Genomic DNA, 22,729 nt, shown 5'->3' on the forward strand with positions numbered 1-22,729 from the left:
TGATCACCAGACTTCAATGTTGCTAGAATGGAAAATACAGATCACCAATCCTCTCAACTTAAAACCAACTCAATACAAGCCCCCTATTTTTAACTATTACAGTTCCTTACCCACATGAGCCTTTTGACCTGACTTCAGTGATTGATAATTCTGAGACTGGCTATCATGCCCAACTAGCTTGTATACAAAGGCCACTTGAAACACCCTGGTTTTCAGACTTGTTTTTTGATTTTTGCTGGCCAGCTGATAACTCATGGCCTGTCACTTGATAGATTTTATAAGATTCAAATCCCAAATGTAAATGAAAGAACTTTTGTATCTGTCCCAGGTGAAAAAGAACTGCCACATGTGTGTGTGCTTCGGGGGGGGGGGGTCCTGAAAAATTCTAATGAGCTAGTTGGGGATTTGAAACATCACTCACAGATAACTGGGCACAGAAGGTATCAAAGAAAGACAGTATCTCCTTTGCCTGACTGGGAGACTACTCCAAAGTTTTACTCAGTTTCATTACCAAGAAAAGCAAATTAAAGGGTGAGAAAAGAGAAATCACTGGGCCTTCAGCTTCACCTGATTGTGAGTAGTAATCCTGGATTGCTATTTACAGTTAGACTCTTATAGACTCATTATTACTCATTACTTATAGAGTCATTATTGACTCTTATAGACTCAATAATGCCAATTGTAAACCCACTCCCAGCAGCTGTCAGACCAAATCGGGTGTTGACAAACACTAAACCTGTGTATACACAATCCTGAAGACTAGCAACCACCTCATCCCCAGTCACTCAATCACAACCACCCTCAGTTCCAGAATGTTTCCTAAAACACACAGAACCAGTATATCATTCACCCGCTTCCGCTGGTCAAAGGCTTTCAAATTCTAAATGTCTTCCAGTCAGAGTTTACATTCTCTTTCTTGTTGTATTATAACACTAGACCTCCCTTTTGTGAAGACATTGAGTTAATAGTTAGATATCATATGTCTAAAAGAGATACTACATATAGGTGGTCACAGAAAGGTTCACTTTTAACCCTGCAGACCATATCAGGACAAGATACCTGTCTAGAGTATATACCTCTGTTCCACCAACACCTCTACAATCTTACCATTACCATAATACATTACATGTAGGTTTTTCTCCCAGAAAAAGCATGATGGGCTTGTTCAATGGGACTGACCCTATGTGTTCATGGAGAAGTTCTTAATAGCTCTACTCCAAAATGTTCTGTTTCTTGTCCAATTAAAACCCTGTATAACATATTATTCAGAGAAGACAATGCTCATAACTCTGGTATGGCATGTTACAGGAGACCTCCTGAGACAGAAAAAGGAATCTGTCTCTTTAACCTCAGCTTTAATTTTAGGGGCAGAACTAGCTGGAGCCAGCACTGAGAGCTATATTTAAATTACAGAAAAACAATTACAATAGCTTAAAGGCAGGCATAGATGATGATATCCAATGCCTAGGAAGGTCCACTTCACACTAAAAGCATAATATAGACTCTTTTGATGAGAAAATGCTACAAAAGAGATGAGGATTAGACTTAGTGTTTCAACACTATGTGTCGCTTTGCTACAGGAGTGTTATTTCTATGTCACCCATTCTATAGTTATTAGGAAATCATTAACCAAGGTTGGAGGAAGTATAGATAGTGGCCAGAGTGAAAGAGAAAATTCCAAAGTTGATAACACTCACTGTTTGATTTCTTCTCCTGATTATCAACTCTCATCTTCTCCCTGAAAAGGTCCTTGGTTATCCTTTTACTTCCTCTCACTTTTTCCATCTACTTTAGACCTTGGCACCAAGGCAAAAGGCAGTTCATTCTCTTCTCTATGTTATCCCTCAGCACCAACTCTTGCGCTTCCTTCCATGCTAGCCCCTTAGCTAAGTGAAACACCCAGCACTCCCACATAGGTGCAGATGTCTACTGTCTTTGAAGGATGTAGAAAATTAATGCCCTTGAAATGAAAAGGAATCTACTCTTGAGCTATGGGAAAGAGACAACCAACTGTTTTATGACAGTTGTGGCTGCCTGGTAAAAATACACTAGCCTCTGATAATGGAATGAGTTATTTCTTCCCACGTCAAAAAGAGCCTTTTCCAGATATATGGTCCACCTTGCTGTCTGAACAAACATTATCGGTTTTGATGGTTAGCATTCCTTTAACTACTACCCAATCATGTAATGCTAAGGCTCAAAAGCCCCAACATGTATATCTCCCATATATTTACCCTAACCCCAAGGACCTGAGAGTCACATTCCTAACTGGTGGAGCAGGGAAGACTACATGCCAAGTTTGGACTCAAATAATAAAGACTCTAGTGTATTTGCATTGGTGTTGTGATTTATGGCAATCATCAGGGGTTGCCTCAAACTGGTGTTAACACCTGCAGTTATGCTGACAGGTAGGGAAATGATCTACAAATTGGGGAGAATAAAAACTCTGTTCTGTCTGACTTGGACTGGATCAAACTTTAGGAGTCTGATGCCACTCAAGTTTATTCCCAGCACCTTTAACCACAGTAGTTTTGAAAAACAAAGTTTCTTGGTGTAAAATAATCTCCAGTGCCCAAGTAGGCATAATTACATCAACACTTAATTCTAAGAACATTTCATTTCTTTCCAGAAAAAGGCTCCTTGAAATGGGATACCTGTATTAGTTTTGGGAACTACGAAAGGATCTGGCATGGTTTCATTCATACAGGTAGCACAGAGATCATGTTGGCTATTAGCCACATCCACTCCTGTTTCCAGAAGATTGGGAGCATTCCCTGGCTATACAGGTAATATAAAGGGCATTTGTAATAGTAGCCATCTCTGGTCCTGGTTGTAACCCTGACATGTCCTGGCCAGGAGAAAATATGGATCACAAGATCACTATCACCTATAATTTCCAGTTTTCTGAGTGGAAAACAGGTTCTATATCCTTTCCATTCACAGGCAATCCTGTATATTCCTGTATTGCCAGGAAATCTGAAGGTACAAGGGGCTTTATTCTTCCAACAGTGCATGTAGGTACATATATCTTTGCATATATATGTGTATTTGGATATGTGTAGAGTCCAGATGGCAGCTTTGTCTTTAAATTTCCTTAGATGTAGTTCACATCATTTTTTTCTTTGCTTTTTGATTAACTAGCTTGAAGCTTGCCAGTAGAGTAGATTAACTGGACTGTGAGCCACAGGGATCTGTCACTATCCTCCTCAGTAATAGGTTCAGAGGAGTGCACTGCCCCACCCATTTAGTCTTGTTTTAATATATGTTCTGTGTTTGATTTGAGGTCCTTACACTTACTCAGCAAGCACCTTACAGAACAGATCAAATTCTTTTCTGAGCTCTGCTTTTATTTACTGATGTAAAAATTTTGTTTCCTGTAGGCTTCTCTTTCAGAAAATGAGCAGGTTGCCTACAGCTTACAAAAGGGCAAACAACAGAGAGACCAAGTAATGGGGTACTTTAAAGAATATGTTCCATATCTGCTCACTTGTATGGATGAGTCATTCTACACTATTGGTATAGGGCTGGAGGTTTAAGTGGTGTGTTCACCAAGCAAGTCTGACATCGGTACAACAACCGACAATCTCAGGTAGAAATACTTGTTTCAGTCGTGAGTGTGAGACCTTCAGAGTGTGAAAGTGGATTGGAAATGTGTAAGCCAGAGCTCTTCTGGAAGGCAGTCAGTCTTGAGGGTGGGTTATTTTTTTTCTTTTTTTTCTTTTTTTTCTTTTTATTTTTTTATTAACTCGAGTATTTTTAATATACATTTCGAGTGTTATTCCCTTTCCTGGTTTCCAGGCAAACATCCCCCTCATCCCTACCCTTCCTTATGAGTGTTCCCCTCCCAACCCTCCCCCCATTGCCTCCCTCCCCCCTACAGTCTAGTTCACTGGGGGTTCAGTCTTAGCAGGACCCAGGGCTTCCCCTTCCACAAGTGCTCTTACTAGCATATTCATTTCTACCTATGAGGTAAGAGTCCAGGGTCAGTCCATGTATAGTCTTTAGGTAGTGGCTTAGTCCCTGGAAGCTCTGGTTGCTTGGCATTGTTGTACATATTGGGTCTCGAGCCCCTTCAAGCTCTTCCAGTTCTTTCTCTGATTTCTTCAACGGGGGTCGTATTCTCAGTTCAGTGGTTTGCTGCTGGCATTTGCCTCTGTATTTGCTGTATTCTGGCTGTGTTTCTCAGGAGTGATCTACATCTGGCTCCTGTCAGTCTGCACTTCTTTGCTTCATCCATCTTGTCTAATTGGGTGGCTGTATTTGTATGGGCCACATGTGGGGCAGGCTCTGAATGGGTGTTCCTTCAGTATCTGTTTTAATCTTTGCCTCTCTCTTCCCTGCCAAGGGTATTCTTGTTCTGCTTTTAAAGAAGGAGTTAAGCATTCACATTTTGATCAACCGTCTTGAGTTTCATTTGTTCTAGGCATCTAGGGTAATTCAAGCATTTGGGGTAATAGCCACTTATCAATGAGTGCATACCATGTATGTCTTTCTGTGATTGGGTTAGCTCACTCAGGATGATATTTTCCAGGTCCAACCATTTGCCTACGAATTTCATAAACTCGTTGTTTTTGATAGCTGAGTAAAATTCCATTGTGTAGATGTACCACATATTCTGTATCCATTCCTCTGTTGAAGGGCATCTGGGTTCTCTCCAGCTTCTGGCTATTATAAATAAGGCTGTGATGAACATAGTGGAGGATGTGTCTTTTTTATTAGTTGGGGCATCTTTTGCGTATATGCCCAAGAGAGGTATACATGGATCCTCAGGCAGTTCAATGTCCAATTTTCTGAGGAACCTCCAGATTGATTTCCAGAATGGTTTTACCAGTCTGCAATCCCACCAACAATGGAGGAGTGTTCCTCTTTCTCCACATCCTCGCCAGCATCAGCTGTCACCTGAGTTTTGAACTTAGCCATTCTCACTTGTGTGAGGTGAAATCTCAGGGTTGTTTTGATTTGCATTTCCCTTATGACTAAAGATGTTGAACATTTCTTTAGGTGTTTCTCAGCCATTCAGCATTCCTCAGCTGTGAATTGTTTGTTTAGCTTTGAGCCCCATTTTTTAATAGGGTTATTTGTCTCCCTGCGGTCTAACTTCTTGAGTTCTTTATATATTTTGGATATAAGGCCTCTATCTGTTGTAGGATTGGTAAAGAACTTTTCCCAATCTGTTGGTTGCCGTTTTGTCCTAACCACAGTGTCCTTTGCCTTACAGAAGCTTTGCAGTTTTATGAGATCCCATTTGTCGATTCTTGATCTTAGAGCATAAGCCATTGGTGTTTTGTTCAGGAAATTTTTTTCAGTGCCCATGTGTTCCAGATGCTTCCCTAGTTTTTCTTCTATTAGTTTGAGTGTGTCTGGTATGATGTAAGCATGGATCTATCTGCATTCTTCTACATGTTGACCTCCAGTTGAACCAGCACCATTTGCTGAAAATGCTATATTTTTTCCATTTGATAGTTTTGGCTCCTTTGTCAAAAATCAAGTGACGATAGGTGTGTGGGTTCATTTCTGGGTCTTCAATTCTATTCCATTAGTCTATCTGTGTGTCTCTGTACCAATTCCATGCAGTTTTTATCACTATTGCTCTGTAATACGGCTTGAGTTCAGGGATCGTGATTCCCCCTGAAGTCCTTTTATTGTTGAGTATAGTTTTAGCTATCCTGGGTTTTTTGTTATTCCAGATGAATTTGAAAATTGTTCTATCTGACTATTTGAAGAATTGGATTGGTATTTTGATGGGTATTGCATTGAATCTGTAGATAGCTTTTGGTAAAATGGCCATTTTTACTATATTAATCCTGCCAATCCATGAGCATGGGAGATCTTTCCATCTTCTGAGGTCTTCTTCTATTTCTTTCTTCAGTGTCTTGAAGTTCGTATTGTACAGACCTTTACTTGCTTGGTTAAAGTCACACCGAGGTACTTTATATTATTTGGGTCTATTATGAAGGGTGTCGTTTCCCTAATTTCTTTCTCGGCTTGTTTCTCTTTTGTGTAAAGGAAGGCTACTGATTTATTTGAGTTAATTTATACCCAGCCACTTTGCTGAAGTTGTTTATCAGCCTTAGTACTTCTCTGGTGGAACTTTTGGGATCACTTAAATATACTATCACATCATCAGCAAATAGTGATATTTTGACTTCTTCTTTTCCGATCTGTATCCCCTTGACCTCATTTTGTTGTCTGATTTCTCTGGCTAGAACTTCAAGAACTATATTGAATAAGTAGAGAGAGAGTGGGCAGCTTTGTCTAGGCCCTGATTTTTGTGGAATTTCTTCAAGTTTCTCTCCTTTTAGTTTAATGTTAGCAACTGGTTTGCTGTATATGGCTTTTACTATGTTTAGTATGGGCCTTGAATTCCTATTCTTTCCAGGACTTTTATCATGAAGGGGTGTTGAATTTTGTCAAATGCTTTCTCAGCATTTAATGAAATGATCATGTGGTTCTGTTCTTTCAGTTTTTTATATAATGGATCACGTTGATGGTTTTCTGTATATTGAAGAATCCCTGCATGCCTGGGATGAAGCCTACTTGATCATGGTGGATGATTGTTTTGATGTGCTCTTGGATTCGGTTTGCCAGAATTATATTGTGTATTTTTGCGTCGATATTCATAAGGGAAATTGGTCTGAAGGTCTCTTTCTTTGTTGGGTCTTTGTGTGGTTTAGGTATAAGAGTAATTGTGGCTTCATAGAAGGAATTCGGTAGTGCTCCATCTGTTTCAATTTTGTGGAATAGTTTGGATCATATTGGTATGAGGTCTTCAATAAAGGTCTGATAGAATTCTGCACTAAACCCGTCTGGACCTGGGCTTTTTTCGGTTGGGAGACCTATCATGACTGCTTCTATTTCCTTCGGAGTTTTGGGGTTGTTTAACTGGTTTATCTATTCCTGATTTAACTTCAGTACCTGCTATCTGTCTAGGAAATTGTCCATTTCCTGCAGATTTTCAAGTTTTGTTGCATATAGGCTTTATAGTAAGATCTGATGATTTTTTGAATTTTCTTTGAATCTGTAGTTATGTTTCCCTTTTCATTTCCGATTTTCTTAATTTGGATACACTCTCTGACTCCTCTCGTTAGTCTGGCTAATGGTTTATCTATCTTGTTGATTTTATCAAAGAACCATCTTTTGGTTCTGTTGATTCTATGTTCCTTATTATTTCTACTTGGTTGATTTCAGCTCTGACTTTGATTATTTCCTGCCTTCTCCTCCTCCTGGGTGTATTTGCTTCTTTTTGTTCTAGAGATTTTAGGTGTGCTGTCAAGCTGCTGACATATGCTCTTTCCTGTTTCTTTCTGCAGGCACTCAGCGCTATGAGTTTTCCTCTTAGCACTGCTTTCATTGTGTCCCATAAGTTTGGGTATGTTGTACCTTCATTTTCATCAAATTCTAAAAAGTCTTTAATTTCTTTATTTCTTCCTTGACCAGGTTATCATGGAGTAGAGCTTGTTCAATTTCCACGTATATGTGGGCATTCTTCCCTTATTGTTATTGAAGACCAGTTTTAGGCTGTGGTGGTCCGATAGCATGCATGGGACTATTTCTATCTTTCTGTACCTGTTGAGGCCCATTTTTTGACCAATTATATAGACAATTTTGGAGAAAGTACCATGAGGAGCTGAGAAGAAGGTATATCCTTTTTCTTTAGGATAGAATGTTTTATAAATATCCATTAAGTACATTTGGCTCATGACTTCTCTTAGTCTGTCTACGTCTCTGTTTAATTTCTGATTCCATGATATGTCCATTGATGAGAGTGCCGTGTTGTAATCTCCTACTATTATTGTGTGAGGTGCAATGTGTGTTTTGAGCTTTAGTAAGGTTTCTTTTACGTATGGAAGTGCCCTTTTATTTGGGGCATAGATATTTAGGATTGAGAGTTCATCTTTGTGGATTTTTCCTTTGATGAATATGAAGTGTCCTTCCTTATCTTTTTTGATGACTTTTAGTTGAAAATTGATTTTATCTGATATTAGAATGGCTACTCCAGCTTGCTTCTTCCGACCATTTGCTTGGAAAATTGTTTTCCAGCCTTTCACTCTGAGGTAGTGTCTGTCTTTGTCTCTGAGGTGTGTTTCCTGTAGGCAGCAGAATGCAGGGTCCTCGTTGTGTATCCAGTTTGTTAATCTATGTCTTTTTTTGGGGAGTTGAGGCCATTGATGTTGAGAGATATTAAGGAATAGTGATTATTACTTCCTATTATATTCATATTTGAATGTGAGTTTATGTTTGTGTGGTTTTCTTCTCTTTGTTTTGTTGCCAAGACGATTAGTTTCTTGCTTCTTCTAGGGTATAGCTTGCCTCCTTATGTTGGGCTTTTCCATTTATTATCCTTTGTAGTGCTGGATTTGTAGAAAGATATTGTGTAAATTTGGTTTTGTCATGGAATATCTTGGTTTCTCCATCTATTTTAATTGAGAGTTTTGCAGGATACAGTAACCTGGGCTGGCTTTTGTGTTCTCTTAGGGTCTGTATGACATTAGTCAAGGATCTTCTGGCCTTCATAGTTTCTGGCGAAAAGTCTGGTGTGATTCTTATAATATAAAGTTCTGCCTGTCATATAAAGGTCTGCCTTTATATGTTACTTGACCTTTTTCCCTTACTGCTTTTAATATTCTTTCTTCATTTTGTGCGTTTGGTGTTTTGAGTATTAAGTGATGGGAGGTGTTTCCTTTCTGGTCCAATCTATTTGGAGTTCTGTAGGCTTCTTGTATGCATATGAGTATCTCTTTTTTTAGTTTAGGGAAGTTTTCTTCTATGATATTGTTGAAGATATTTACTGGTCCTTTGAGCTGGGAGTCTTAACTCTCTTCTATACCTATTATCCTTAGGTTTGATCTTCTCATTGTGTCTTTGATTTCCTGTATGTTTTGGACCAGTATCTTTTTCCGCTTTACATTATCTTTGACAGTTGAGTCAATGATTTCTATGGAATCTTCTGCTCCTGAGATTCTCTCTTCCATCTCTTGTGTTCTGTTGGTGAAGCTTGTATCTACAGCTCCTTGTCTCTTGTTTTGATTTTCTATATCCAGGGTTGTTTCCATGTGTTCTTTCTTGATTGCTTCTATTTCCATTTTTAATTCCATCTACTGTTTGATTGTGTTTTCCTGGAATTCTTTCAGGGATTTTTTGATTCTCCTCTCTATGGGCTTCTACTTGTTTATTTATGTTTTCCTGGAATTCTTTCAGGCACTTTTGCGATTCCTCTCTGTAGGCTTCTACTTGTTCTCTAAGGGAGTTCTTCACGTCTTTCTTGAAGTCCTCCATCATCATGATCAAATATGATTTTGAAACTAGATCTTGCTTTTCTGGTGTTTTGGATATTCCATGTTTGTTTTGATGTGAGAATTGTGCTCCGATGATCCCATGTAGTCTTGGTTTCTGTTGCTTGGGTTCCTGTGCTTGCCTCTTGCCATCAGATTATCTCTAGTGTTACTTTGTTCTGCTATTTCTGACAGTGGCTAGACTGCCCTATAAGCCTGTGTGTCAGGAGTGCTGTAGACCTGTTTTCCTGTTTTCTTTCAGCCAGTTATGGGGACAGAGTGTTCTGCTTTCGGGCGTGTAGTTTTTCTTCTCTACAGGTCTTCAGCTGTTCCTGTGGGCCTGTGTCTTGAGTTCACCAGGCAGGTCACTTGCAGCAGAAATTTGGTCTTACCTGCGGTCCTGAGGCTCAAGTTTGCTCGCGGGGTGCTGCCCACGAGCTCTCTGAGGTGGCAGCAACCAGGAAGATCTGTGCCGCCGTTTCCGGGAGCTTCAGTGCACCAGGGTTCCCGATGGCATTTGGTGTTTTCCTCTGGCGTCCGAGATGTGTGTGCAGAGTGCAGTCTCTTCTGGTTTCCCAGGCATGTCTGCCTCTCTGAAGGTTTAGCTCTCCCTCCCACAGGATTTGGGTGCAGAGAACTGTTTATCTTGTCTGTTTCCTTCAGGTTCCCGCGGTGTCTCAGACGCATCGGTCCTGCCGCTCCTGGGCCCTCCCCCACGGGAACCCAGAGGCCTTATACAGTTTTCTCTTGGTCCAGGGATGTGGGCAGGGTTGGGCAGTGTTGGTGGTCTCTTCAGCTCTGCAGCCTCAGGAGTGCCCACCTGACCAGGCGGTGGTGTCTCTCTTCCATGGGGTCTGGGAGCAGAGAGCTGCTGTGGGCCGTGATCCGTGGGTGTGGGACTCCCAGTAAACACAGGACGTGCCCAGTCCTAGAGGAATTCTGCCTCTTTGTGTCCTGCGTTCACCAGGCAGATCTCTTGCAGCAGAAAAGTTGGTCTTACCTGTGGTCCCGAGGCTCAAGTTCGCTCAGGGGGTGCTCCCCACGAGCTCTCTACGGCGGCAGCAACCAGGAAGATCTCTGGGTTATTTCTTTAGAAAGTCCATATTTCAATTTGAAGCCGTCAGTAGTTAGATGAGTCCACACATATGAGTCTTGCTGTACCTCAAGACTTCTGACATCAGCGGTATTGACATCAAGAGAGCAATATTTGTTCTAATGTATTCACAACATTCTGGAAACTGTGGCCTATCTAAGGTAGTTGTGTAGTTTAAAACTCATGACAGACATCCTAAGTAGTCCTTGTAAATTTTTATTTCCCCTGTGCTCAGTGTCCGTATGCATGTGATGGTGTTATACCACCAAATTGTCTAAGGAATTCCAGGGTATTAATTCTTAACTCGTTCAGGGAACCTATGGTCTTGTACTAGTTTGTAGATAGGGTGCTGTTTGTACCTCTTTTTGTCTCCCTATTTTGGACAGACAGCTCCCACCTTTGCTTCTGTAGGCACATCCAGTTGCATACTTCCAAGGATCCCCCAGCTCAGTCTGAGTGGATGCCACTTGATGACAGTTTCCTGCCTCATTGCTGATATACTGAGCTTGTCTCTTCCTTCAGAACCCACTGTACATGCTTTCTTGCTTGCCTGGCTGTAGCTGGATTTGGTCCAGAACTTGTTTCAAATACTAATCCTATTAATCTGGAGTAGGTGGGGAGTAAACATCTGTGTTTTGTTTGGCTCATGGCTTCTCAGCAGTTATGGGAATGTATTTCTAGAGAAATTAATTGTTTTTATGTATATGTATGTGTGGTACACATATGTGTGCATGCATATTTTGCATGAGTGTGTACGTGTGTTTTGCATGTGTGGGTTTATATGTGTGTGGGTCCATGTATGCATGGACACCTGGGTTAGGCATTGATTCTGTTTCTTAGTTACCCTTTACCTTATTCATTAAGGCAGTGTTTATCTATGTAACACAGAAATGGAGAATCAGCCAGTCAAGCAAGACAGCTTGCTCTTGGGATTTTATGCTGTCTGAGTGACAAGTAGGCTACCATGCCCACTCATCCTTTCCATAGATGTTGAGGTTTTGAACTGTAGTCCTCAAATTCCTTCTCCAAGTGGCTTATGCATTAAATCATGTCCCAGCTCAGGGGAGGTTTTATGTGAAGGCAGGATCCCATGAGAGAAATGTTGTACCATGTAGCTGGGTTGGACAGTGCCTTGTTTCTGTGTCTGTGGTGATTGCACCTCTCAAATGGAATTGTGCCATCAGGGATGCTCATGTGAACCTTGACATGTATAGAAAGCACAGAGACATTATTCTGAAAACAAGCAGATGAAAAATTTACTGACCTCCAAATTTAGTCAGTGATCCAGTCTTCAACAATAAATCCACAAACTACAATGTTGTTCAGCAGGAAAGAGAAAGTAAATGTGTGGATTCCATTGCAACTCATTCCATGCAATGCATGTTTCAGATAAAAATTACCTGGACCTCCATGTCTTATGCAATTTTGTTTGCCACCAGATGGGCAGAGAGGGTCTGAAGTACTGATGTCAAATTAACAGTTTTTCTTTTGGGTTAGTTGCCTGGTCTACTTTGCATTTTTGAGAAAGTAAGACAGTACCATATGATAAAATAGTGTAGCAGGTGAAACTCATCCTCAGATTGCATGGCATCCTGGAAGGGGCAACCAATGCCTCTTTGATTCTCTTCCTCTCCCTCTCCCTCTCTCTTCCCCTCTCCCCTCCCTCCCTGCCTCTTTTCTTTGTGCCTTATACACAGAACTCTCTCCTAGCTCAGGAGAAAGGTTTTGTATGTTGGGGAGCCTGAGTTGGGGATGCTACCCTGTGTGGATGGACAGGTTTAGTGATGTCTGGGTAGATTAGTTCCTCTCTCTGTCTCTCTGTCTTTCTGCCTCTGTCTCACTCTTTCTCTGTGTCTTTCTCCTTTTCCCTCTTTCTGTGGTGTGTGTGTGTGTGTGTGTGTGTGTGCGTGTGTGTGATATGTATGTGTGTTTGTATATCAAACGTGTATAGAAATGTGCATGTACCTATGCATGTGGAGTACCAATGTTGATATCAGATGTTCTTTATTGATTTATCTCTATTTTATTTATTGAGGCAGGCAGTCTCTGAACACACATCTCAAAAGTTCCAGCCTACTTAGGATCCCTGGATTTTACACTCAGAGTGAAAGTTTTAAAGCAAGGTGGCATGTGGTTTCTGAAGACTCTGATCTTTGAACTCCCATTCCCATGCTTGTAAATCAAGTAATTGGTTCACTGAACTCTTCTCTAAAGCAGCACCTTCTTGATTTCTGAATAATTTATTGTCACCTTCCCTGTGTCCCAGGATGACCAAAAATGAGGCCCAACATCAAATTATTGACTTCCTTAAGGCACTATGGGATTAAAAACAAAGAAAGGGGTTGGAGATTTAGCTCATGGTAGAGCGCTTGCCTAGCAAGCGCAAGGCCCTGGGTTCGGTCCCCAGCTCTGAAAAAAAAAGAAAATAGAAAAAAAAAAAACAAAGAAAAATAATCAGAAACCTCAAAAACCTCTACTTAAAGGTGCCAAGATGATGTTAACATTTTGTCAAGTGTTAAAAGGCAGAGCTTGCCTAAATACTTAGAAATTATACTTGTAGCCACGAACCTCTCAACTATAAATCCACAGAAAGCAGGACTCTCATTTGCATTTTACCTTCTAATACTTTTTTTTTTATTGATAACATAGCATTTTCGTCACTGGCAATGCTCAGTTCTGAGTTATTCTCACATACAGATACTCCTAGGGTTAGGGTTAAGTCTAGGGTTTGGGTTAGGGTTAGGGTTAGGGTTAGGGTTAGGGTTAGAGATAGGGTTAGGGTTAGGGTTAAGTCTAGGGTTAGGGCTAGGGCTAGGACTAGGGTAAGGGTTAGGTAACACTGGAATTATTCCCCAAAGAACGCATTGTAAATTAAGAATTCCAGAAGATCTATCTCACATCCCTAACTTCCAAGCAATCAAGTGATTGGAGGCAAGGACCTTTCTGTGATTTTTCTCAAATTAAGGTTGTTCTATAATAATTTCTTACACGCACATAATGCATCTTGGTTGTTAGCCCACAATCTGAGACTGTTTCTTACATTTGTAGACCAACCTCACTATAATTCCCTTTCTTGCATTCTTTTGTTTTCTTTTGTTTTGTTTTCCTTGGGGGGATTTTAAACACAGATTAAGATATATTCTCTGTGTGACTAAGGTTTGGAACTATTTACTGGACCCTGGTGGGCTCACCAGAGGATAACCAATGAAGATGATTGTAGACTCTCTACCAGAATATGTCAGTAGCCCCAGTATAGCAGGGATAGACAGAGCTCCCGGTCATCTGAAATTTAAAATATCAATGGATTTTCTTGGAATATTTATTAATTTATTAATAATTGTGAGTTATAGAAATATATATAATCCAACTTCTACTGTGCCTTTGACATTTAGTTCTTGGATAAAAGTCACAAGACCTTTTTAGTTCAATAAGCCATAATCAGCACTAGAGCTGGGCAAATATTTACTGTCTTTGTTACCAGAATATATTTTAAACTTTCATTTATCCCCTCCTATAATTTACCAAGTTCTATCTGGGAAACTCTTAACTTCAATTGGCTAACCTGCATGACCATAATTTTATGACTCACCTATTTCATGGCAGGTTCCTCCTCTCTACCTTCTTCCCCTCATGCTTTTCCTCTGATCACACATGCAGGAACTTGAAAATCCACCTATATCTCTTCTTCCCAACAATTGCCAGTTAGCATCTTCATTTAACCAGTAGTTTTGAATAAAGAAGCTAGGTCATATTACACACACACAAATACTCTGTCTCTAGAAGCAGCTAGACCTTAGGGACCAGTATTTAGCATTTCAATACATAGTAAAAGACGAAGTCCAAAGCATGCTATGTGTGTGTGTGTGTGTGTGTGTGTGTGTGTGTGTGTGTTTGAGTGTGATGCATATGGAAGTGACAGGAGAATTTGGGGGAGTCTGTTCTAATCTTCCACCATGTGGGTCCTGGGGATTGAACCAAGGTTGCCAGGTTTGATGTTACACAACTTTTTCTAATGAGCATTTCACCAACTCTTATCTGGTACAAATTTGTACCATTATCTGTAGCCTCATTTTCGAGTTCTCTAAGACTTCCATGGTTGAGGGATAATTTGAGAACCATTTTGACTAGCACACATGGGCAAATCTTCCTACCTCATACATAACATATACATACACACACACACACACACACACACACACACACACACACACACGCACGCACACGCACACACATATAAACACACACACAAATGAAAATTTCAAATAAAACAAAAGAAAAAAACAGATATTTCCAACACACACAGCGGAGAGGCCAAATCAAAAGTTACATGGCCCTGAACATTAAAGAGCACAAATGACTCAATTAAAAATTTGAGCTTCATTATTCTGTTTGATTTCTTAGCTTCATGTTTATTCCTATTATTACAAAGAATTTCCTTCTGACTTTTCATTACTACTCCATTTGTAAAGCTCAGATTCTATATTTAAAGACTGTATTTTCCATTTATATCAAACTTTACTGATAAAACAATAGAGGTATATTTGAAGGCAGAGAGGGAAGTGAGATAAGGTAAATTTTAAAGTTGATGAAGCAAACACAAATGATATGGAGTGAAAGTTGAATTATTTTGATAATAATATGGGGTTCACAAAAGAATGGCACCTGGTCTTTTATTTGCTTTTGATTCTAGAATTAGTATTTTTCTGAGATACATTATTAGAGTTATGGGGTTTTTCTGTCTTCAGTTTAATGTTTTTCTTCTGAGACTAAAGAGAGAATACAAATTTATTTCGGAAGCAGGCAGGATGGTGAACACTTGATTCCCAGGATCCAGGGGACAGAGACAGAAGGACCACAAAATCAAAGCCATTTTGAGTAACACAGTAAAACCTTTCTCAGGTAATTGAGAAACAGAATAAAGAAACAAAATAAATTTTGGTGCTAGCATGCTTTTAAGTGATGAGTGTTACACATATTAATACTTCTATTTAAATCATTTATTTGCTCCTCTTAAGGAGCACCAATTGCTCTCCTGCTGAGCCATTCCTCCAACCCCAGAGGTATGGTTTCGAGGTTCACAGGATCTCTGTAATATACTCTGATCCTCGGATTCTAGAAAAAAAAAGTGTCATTGCAGTGTTAAAGACAGGAAGGACAAATTTCGGAGTCAAGAGCATGACTGGGAGTTTGGGACTTGCATCAATGTTGCAGATGGCAGACTGACATTTGTTCACAATAGGGACTGAGAAGGATGCTAAACAACATGTAAAGATCATGGACAGTGGGATGTATGGATCATTAAGAGAATGGACACATACAGGGCTACAAGACTTGGTTTGTCAGCGTCTGACATGGGGCATAAAGTAAAAGAAGCAGTTTGGGGAATTGGTGAAGAATCTAAGAAGAATCTCAAAGGGAACAGTTGTCCACAATGCCGAACTTGTCAGAACATGATGTGTGCTGAGTTCCTTTCATTATCTCTTACAAAAGATGGAAGCTATGTTGGCTGTGACTGTGCCCTTCTCACACACAACTTGCTTCTGTTTTTTTTTTTTTTGTTGTTTTATTTTTTTTTTCTTTTGCCCATTGTCTTGGCTGGCACAAATTTGATTCTAGACTGTTAGAGTTAGTTGATATTCACAGAAGCTCAGTATATCCTGCAGTGTTTCTGAGGACACCTCTGTGAGTGAAGAAACAACTTGTGTGTATGAATCCTTAAGAATGGGGATTTGGGAAAAAATATCCAATAAAAATGAAATGAAAGCTGATACCTACTTGAAATAAAATTTTGACCTGGAATGAATATTGACATTAAAAAAAGAAAGGGGATTTTGAAAGTAATATTTCCAAATATTAGTTTTTGACTTTTTTTGGTGGAACACACATAAGCAGATGAAAGTCAGGGGAAACATTCCATTTTAGGCTCAGAAATGGCCACTGCCTTTAAGTCATGGATTCATATGCACCTAGAACTCACAAATAAGGCTATACTAGATGGCGTGTGCATGCATGGGGTTGTCAAAAAACAGCTTTGAGACCACAGGGCAAACTGAGTAAAGCAGAGAAATGTGTTATTGAAGACTGGGGTCAATGGTCAATGCTGATAGCAACTGACAGGGACTACTGTTGAAGACAGACATCTATTAAGAAAAAGAAAGTCAGGAAATTCAAACAAACACACATACAGACAAAGTGGGGGATGGGAAGTGGGCATGGGGAGTTAAAGTAAAGCAGGTCCCAGAGTTTTTATACCTCTTAAGATAAAGTTTGATTATTTAGAAAGAAAATTACCAAATAGACAGGGGTTAAAAATCCTATATTCTTCTAGAATAGATTCAAATCATTACATGAGAGACCATTACAACACTATTGTTGTCTACGTATTTCTGGTTTTGAAATTTATGTCTAACTAAATAATTCTTATTTTTCCTTTTACAAGCCCATTGTTACCCAAAACAAATAACATTTGTCACAGATTAATAAAGTTTAAGTAGGCCAAATCTCTATGAGCAATTTTATCCCTTTGCTTGGATGACAATAATTTATACTTAATAAGGAACAAGTCATCTCTCTTATGTATTGATTACCTAGATAAGCTAATCATTTTTTTCTGTTCTTATATTCATAATGGAATTGTTTACTCTTTATTTGTAAGTTTATTATTTCCTGGTGCTCACCAAAATCCTGTTACCACCTCCTTAGATTACAAGATCAAAGAAATCAGGCCAAACATAGACCAACATAGAGTTTTATTATGTTGGTCTATGTAATATTATTATTATTACATGACCTTTTCTCAGGGCTATTTTTCTTGCTACTGCTATTATATTCCTGCAAGGAATGAATGCTCATTCTACTCCTCTCACAGCCTCATACAGCTTTTGCCATACTAGAAGGAACTGGCACATTCTATTCTTCCTGATTCTAACTTTAAATTTAACTTTTTATCAACTACCACAATTTCCCAAAATTATTTAAATCAAGCTAACTTCTTAATAATATTTAAATCAAATCAGTAATTCCATAAAGCCATTAATTCATCTAAACACCATTATTTCAAGAACATTTATCTTCATGATGATCTGGAAAAATCTTGTCCAACAGAGTGGGATATCATGCAGGCAGTAATCACACCAGGCTATAGGCAGTGAGGTTCTCATTGTGTCTGCTTATATCAAGACAAATAAATGATTAATATGGTAATGGCAAACATGAGAAAGCATATCAGTAGTAAGAAACCATCTTGTGATGAAATCTCTGGGGTCATCCTTTTCCAGAGAACACCTATGGTAGTAAAACAGGATGGTAGGTAGTCTCTAGAGAGCATACTTGCCCACTCTAGCAATTCCTGGCCCTACAGGGGACTTTCCCATCTATACTTCCCAATCTTAGGATTGCAACTGTGCTCTACCATGGTAGACGTTTTTGTGTGGGTTCTGTTGTCTCAAGATTGTGACTGAACTATGTGCTCAGTACAACTGCTTTTTGATTGAACCACACTAAAGGTATCTGATTGAAACACAAGCTTTCATGTTTACTGAATGTTTCTAATGTTTATTGAAATTCCTCCAGGAGAAGAGATTTTAATTGCTCTATGTACATAAGTGTATGCACACATAGTGACTGTGGGACTGATATACTAATTTGATTGCAGCAATGAATCAAGTGATACAACTATATTAAACAATCACTTTTTATGCTTTGAATACATGCTAATCCTATCTGAGGGATGGGATGTCTGACTCTTTGCATATTAGGTATGTGTTCTAACACTTACCTGCAGCCTCAGCTTACCAAAATATATATAGTTTTAATTTATTAATTGTTTCTCAGTAAAGGTGGTGAAGGGGACTACTCTGTACAAATATTGCCATACCTATGATAAGAATTCAGGAAGAAATATGAGTTAATGAATAATCACCCATTTCTCAACTTGAGTAAATTGTAATATTAGTCTTTGTTAGTTCAGCTCTTATGAGAAATGTGACAGGAACTAAGTAAACACACCTTGGTGCTGTGTACTTCATGATGCTTTGATATTCACTCTATGTCTCACCTTGCTTTTGGAGTCTAAAGAGTCAGAGTTTGGACTCTGTAACCCTGACAAGCCAGGCTTCACTACCACTCCTCAATATGCCAATTAAACAAACAAGTAACTGTAAACAGTGGAGATGGGAGATTTCACCAGTGTAACCATGGTGGAAAGAGGAAAAATTACTTCCACTATCCCCTCGTTCTAGTTTCACTTTGTTGCCATCTTGGGAGGGAAAAGGGTTTATGTAGGTTCCACTTATAGGTGGCATTGCACCATTTTTGGGGGAAATCAAGGAGGAACACAAATCATCTCATATCCATATACACAGGCAAAGAGGAATATTAGCAGTCACACAGCTTTCTTGTTATCTTCCTCCAATAGCAATTTTTTACAATGTGTCTACTACTCAAAACTTAAAACCACATACATGGTAGGTTTTCCAGCATTAATCAGAAATCAAGAAACTGCTCCACAGATATGCCTACAATGCAACCTGGTTTAGACATCTTTTTATTTCAGTTGAAATTTTCTTCTACATCAATTCTAGTTTTGGGGTGATAGCATTTGATTCTAAAAATAATGCTTTTCCCCTGCCAGCCAAGTCCATCTTCAGTATGTAATCATGAAGTTTGGGATTAAATAGCAAAGCACCAGTATGAATATCCAAGCATTTTTTATGAAGGACAGCACAGGTGTCCCACACAGGGAAAATAGAGCCCTGCACACATCTCATCTCGTGATACCTCCACAGGGCGGATTTCTCTCAACTCAAAATAAATAACTCTGCAATTCTAGAAATAATCAGAGTCTTGACCCAGAGAGTGACATTTCCACTTTTACTAGGTATTTTGAAGTTTAATCAGTATTTACTGAACCCTTGTCAATAAAGAACAGTTTTCCAATATATACCACATAAACATCTAATATATTCAAGAAAAATTATATCCATATCCATGTTCAGGGATCAGCAGTCATTAATAACAAGGAGCCAAGGAAAGTGCTATAGATTTTAATAGTCCCAACTATGCATCTCTTCTAAAGAGTACAGTGATCCCAACTCACTCTGCTCAGTGTAATGAAATATAACAGAGTCAGTCATATTTTCTTTTTGGTTTTTTGGTTTTCTATTTTTCTATTTTTTCTATTTTTTTATTTTTGTTTTTTTTTTTCAAAATATTCACTTGTAGAATAGCTGCATTTTTTATGGCTGTATCATGTAGAAAAACAGGTTGCCAGGATCTAATGTACATCTGCTTGGGATTAAGAATGAAAGAAAGGATGGAAAGAAAGCAGGGAGTGTCCCGCGCGCGACTTTTCGCCGGCAAGGAACACGCGGACATTAGAAATCCTTGTTGTGACCACTTTATTAATCTTAGAAGAGGAAAAGCCACGCCGCGCCAATATGGGGCACTTATAAAACCCTCGTGCAGCGCACCCACACCTGATTGGTTGTTACCCATGATCTCATAAGGCACGCCCCGGAGTGGGCAGAGACCTGGCACGAAGGCACTCTTGTACATGTGCACAGTTAACCTCCTGAAAGGGGGGGGCGGCTGCCGCGGCAAATGTTGGCGCCATCTTGCAATGGCGGAGTCTATCCTGACCTACCACGTGGGGCGCAGTGGAAGACAGCGCCAACTAGTGGTTGCGAATGTTATTGCGGCCCTCTACATCTCACCCTTATAATTTATATAATTTTATAGCAGAAATGATCACCCTATCGTGTGCAATGAGGAAACCTCAGCGATGTGTAAGGGCTGATCAAAGGAACACTGAGTCTCTCTCAATCCCAGTGTAATGGATCCACAGATCCATGGGGTGCAGGAGCAGAGAATTCAGATACAGAGAGTATCCCTCTTCTCCCAGTGTAATGGACCCACAGATCCATGGGGTGCAGGAGCAGGGAACTCAGATACAGAGTAAATCCTGAACAAGATAACCAAATTCCAGGTGAGGCCCTTTGTACAATGGCCACAAGTGCTTGAGTGATAACGGCCTTGTCACGTTACTGTTGAGATCTGAGTTTGTAAACCAACCATGGTATGAATACTGATCCACAGCATAGGGCTGCATCAAACAGAGCCACTCCCGATAAGTAGTGGGCACCTCATATGGTCCTCCTCAGCTGTTACCACCAAGGACCGTAGTCAAGCCGCTCTTATAATAAAATTTAGAATTCCTAATTATTAGTAACTACTCAGAAAGTTCACCCACTGTACTTGTCTAACAATAGATTGGGGGAGGATAACTCCAGACACTGCAGACACAATGTCTGCAGCAGTAATGGCTGTTACAATAGCAGCGAAAGTGTCAAGGTCTTTTCCAGGACAGTTCAGGATCAGTCATTCTTCTCTGGAACAACCAGCAGACAATGGAACCATTTCTGAGATCTGTATAACCAGGACAGAGTTCTCTAGTCAATGTAGCTTTACACAGGTAGCTTTCTGTGAAGCTACAGTCTGTAAAATGACAACACCAGTTACCAGTTAAGGCAGCAAGAGTCACCAGGGAAATGAAGGGACAGGGGTAACAGCTGGAGTCCAGTCTTCTCCAGGAAGCAGCAGTGTACAGAGTCTGATCGTAGGCCACAATGGGACGGGAACACACGCAGCGGTAACACTGACTGCAGCATCGGCAAAATCTCTGTGATGACAAAGGATGAAGGGGAATCTTCTATCTTCCTCTCAGGGCAGAGGAATGACTCCAGGGACCTGAACCACGAGAGCTGAATCTTCATGCTCCCAGGATCAGCATGTCTCACCAGACACTCAGGCAGCTGGCACACTCCTGCAGCATCCTGTAGAAAAAACACAAACATTCCCTCTTCCCCATATAAAATATCTGGACAGGAACATGTCAATAAGTGGATCTCTCCATTTCACCTAGGCAGGAGTATGCCTAGTTGTAGGGTGCCATAAACTTTGGCATCCAAATTTTTAAAATTGAAATAAAAGGAGCATTATTTAGCATACAGGGATAACTCCCCCTTTTTATTTATTAAGGTATAGTAAAGATATTATTTATTAAGGTAAGTCCTCGAGGATTAAGTTGAGGACACTGAGCACTTGTATTTATAAATTGACTTGCATACCAAATTATCGTTTCCAGCATTATTGTTTTGGATATATAAAGAATGAGATTTTTTGACTAATTGTTCTTATGTAAGGCCTATAATCTGTCTGGAATCCTGTCCTCCCTTGTTAAGGAGCCCAGGCAATCCAGTTTGAGTTCTTAAATGTCCTATAAAGGAACAGTATTTAGTGCTCTTAACCACTAAGCCATTTTTCTAGCACCTCACAAACTTTAATTACCTAAACATAAGCATTAATTAGAAATGTCAAATCTTGTAAATATTGTCTAGATTCAGTCTTACTAGAAATCTCTGAGCTGGCAGGGTGAGGCTGGGAGTTGAAAGTAAACAAATGGAGTCTTCCTCTTTTCGTGAGGGTGTGTTATCAACTCTATTACCATTTTTAAAGAGCTGGGTCTATGGTTTTGTTTAGTTGTCTGAGCCAGAGCACTGAAGGGACAGTGAGTTGTCAGACATTTACACTGAAATCACTCACTGATTTCATGTAGAAAACTTGTCTCTAATAAAGCATTAAGTAATTGAAATCAATTGTAAACCACAAGTCACACATTGGCTATCAGTATAGGAATAGAAAGCTTGATTTTTTAACATTTTAAAAACAGCGGCTAAAGCATGGAATTAAATAATCTGTGTTGAAGCAATAGAAATTCAAGAGAATAAACAAGTGATCTAATCATATATGTAGCCTTTTCATTAGATGAACCACCTATAAATGTACTAAGCGCATTTCCTATGGGTTGTACGCACAAATATGTAGGAAGTACAAAAGCATGTAAAGAGTAAAATTATCAATTTTGTCTGAAAAATTTGTATATGTAATAGGCCAAATATCAGTATTTAGTAGTAACCAATTAATTGTTGTTTGGAATAAGATATGTTTTACCAGGTTTCTATTTAAAATACTTCTATGACTCTAGTCCACAACTCTGTACTAACACAGCTGAAGCTTTATATCTTTGTGTATAACAAAGACTTAAGTCATCGGGTAAGGTGAGGTACTTAGCCAATTAACATATCTTTAGAAGCTTAAAATTAGCTTCAAATATTCTTATCCAGAGTAGTGTAACAGCTACTCCCCAAATATTAAAGCTCATTTTGAGAGCAAAGTTTGTAGTAAAAATTTTCCATATATATTGAAAGATTTAAGTTCTAACTTCTTACACTGAAGAAGCAACAAAATTACCTAATATGAGGCTGTTAGCCATTCTTAATGATATCACTTTATGGGCTCTCTAAAA

The sequence above is a fragment of the Rattus norvegicus genome, chromosome 13 (assembly GCF_036323735.1).
Source record: "Rattus norvegicus strain BN/NHsdMcwi chromosome 13, GRCr8, whole genome shotgun sequence".
Classification (NCBI taxonomy): Eukaryota; Metazoa; Chordata; class Mammalia; order Rodentia; family Muridae; genus Rattus; species Rattus norvegicus.